The sequence below is a fragment of the Drosophila albomicans genome, unplaced genomic scaffold, assembly GCF_009650485.2.
Source record: "Drosophila albomicans strain 15112-1751.03 unplaced genomic scaffold, ASM965048v2 utg000034l_pilon, whole genome shotgun sequence".
Lineage (NCBI taxonomy): Eukaryota > Metazoa > Arthropoda > Insecta > Diptera > Drosophilidae > Drosophila > Drosophila albomicans.
In genome coordinates this window covers 1-2,500 of record NW_026263481.1, presented here as the reverse complement: position 1 = coordinate 2,500, position 2,500 = coordinate 1, and the positions used below count along the sequence as shown (strand labels likewise).

Genomic DNA, 2,500 nt, shown 5'->3' with positions numbered 1-2,500 from the left:
CGGAAGGATCATTATTGTTTTAATGCATCTAACCGTTAATAAATTAAATTTGTTTTTCTCTTTTAGGGAATTGCAATATTTAATAAATTATGTAACTAATAAATATAAATATTTTATTCAATCATATGAGATACAATTATGCAACATATAATAATTTAAATTAGCTAAAAACCGTTTGTCATGTATTATTATTATTATATACTGTATTAAGAGTGTTTTATGTGTTTTGGATAAAATAAAAAACTGCGTGTATATGTACCATAATATACATGCGTTGCAAAATGTATTGTGCATATTCCAGTGCGCATACATTGGTTCGCAACACCTAAAGAAAAACAATGTTGTACCTGTTTGCAGGTTAACGCTTTACATATGTTGATCATAAATAAATAAATTTAGCTAAAATATACTTGTCATATATCTTATTATTATCGATTATGTAAAACTAAGACATTTCGCAACATTTATTTAGGTATAAAAAAAAATTTTATTGAAGGAATTGATATATGCCAGTAAAATGGTGTATTTTTAATTTCTTTCAATAAAAATATTCTTGACGTAATGAAATAAAAAAAAAATTGTATCACTCTAAGCGGTGGATCACTCGGCTCATGGGTCGATGAGAACGCAGCAAACTGTGCGTCATCGTGTGAACTGCAGGACACATGAACATCGACATTTTGAACGCATATCGCAGTCCATGCTGTTATGTACTTTAATTAATTTTTTAGTGCTGCTTGGACTACATATGGTTGAGGGTTGTAAGACTATGCTAAATAAGTTGTTTAAAATTTTTCGGAATTTTAAGCACATTGTATATTATTGGATAATATAAGTGTGAATCTAAAAAGTTCTCGCTTAAGATATTCATAATATGAATTAATAAATGAAAATACTAAAACTCTGTTGCATGAGAAATTTGAAGAATTATATGTTCTTTTATTCATTTCAAATAATATTGAGGAATGTCTAGCATAAAATATATTATTTTATAAACTAGAATTGCCTCTTATTAACGAATATGGTATAAAGAATAATTTTGTGAATATTATGGACCTTCAAGAAAAAAAATAGTATATTTTCAAAATAGCAGAGAATTGTCTATAAGTGTAATTAAACAACCTCAATCATATGGGACTACCCCCTGAATTTAAGCATATTAATTAGGGGAGGAAAAGGAAACTAACAAGGATTTTCTTAGTAGCGGCGAGCGAAAAAGAAATCAGTTCAGCACTAAGTCACTTTGTCTATATGGCAAATGTGAGATGCAGTGTATGGAACGTCAATATTCCCTAGTATGAGAAATTAACGATTTAAGTCTTCTTAAATGAGGCCATTTACCCATAGAGGGTTGCCAGGCCGTATAACGTTATGATTTATTAGATGATGTTTCAAAGAGTCGTGTTGCTTGATAGTGCAGCACTAAGTGGGGGTGGTAAACTCCATCTAAAACTAAATATAACCATGAGACGATAGTAAACAGTAACCGTGAGGGAAAGTTGAAAAGAACTCTGAATAGAGAGTTAAATAGTACGTGAAACTGCTTAGAGGTTAAGCCGATGAACTGAAATCCGTTATGGAAAATTCATCATTAGAATTGTAATATTTAATCATTTATAACGATAGTGTGCATTTTTTCCATATAAGGACATTGGTAATCTATTAGCATGTATGGAATTTATAAACAATTTTGATAAGAGTTTATTTAAATTAGAGTGCTTGCATTTTAACATAAAATAAATTTCAAAAAATTTGATAAAGTGCTGATAGATTATATGAGTACAGTGCGTTAATTTTTTCGGATTATATATAATGGCATGATTATCATTGATTTTTATGTTTATTATAAGCACTTGTATGATTAACAATGCGAAAGATTCAGGATAACCTTCGGACCCGTCTTGAAACACGGACGCAAGGAGTCTAACATATGTGCAAGTTATTGGGATATAAACCTAATAGCGTAATTAACTTGACTATTATTGGGATTAGTTTTTTAACTATTTATAGTTGATTAACGCAATCCCGGGGCGTTCTATATAGTTATGTATAAATAATATTTATATTATTTATGCCTCTAACTGGAACGTACCTTGAGCATATATGCTGTGACCCGAAAGATGGTGAACTATACTTGATCAGGTTGAAGTCAGGGTAAACCCTGATGGAAGACCGAAACAGTTCTGACGTGCAAATCGATTGTCAGAATTGAGTATAGGGGCGAAAGACCAATCGAACCATCTAGTAGCTGGTTCCTTCCGAAGTTTCCCTCAGGATAGCTGGTGCATTTAACTGTTGTATAAAATAAATCTTATCTGGTAAAGCGAATGATTTAGAGGCCTAGGTCCGAAACGATTTTAACCTTATTTCTCAAACTTAAAATGGGTAAGTATATTCTTACTTTCTTGATATGAAGTTTTAAGGTTATGATATAATGGTGCCCAGTGGGCCCATTTGGTAAGAGACTGGAGCTGTGGTGATGACCAAAACGTAATGTTAC

The 2,500-nt window shown here is 31.2% G+C and overlaps 1 non-coding gene and 1 pseudogene across 1 annotated transcript in view; both read left to right on the top strand.

Annotated features, from left to right (window-relative positions):
* Positions 1-14, top strand: part of LOC117577113 (small subunit ribosomal RNA) — a 1,998-nt gene extending 1,984 nt beyond the window's left edge. Inside the window, exon 1 of the ribosomal RNA XR_004573027.1 lies at positions 1-14. This exon is cut by the window's left edge and continues 1,984 nt beyond it. This is a non-coding gene — a ribosomal RNA (small subunit ribosomal RNA).
* A 570-nt stretch (positions 15-584) lies between these two features.
* On the top strand, positions 585-762 carry LOC117577211 (5.8S ribosomal RNA; annotated as a pseudogene).
* Positions 763-2,500: the final 1,738 nt, after the last annotated feature.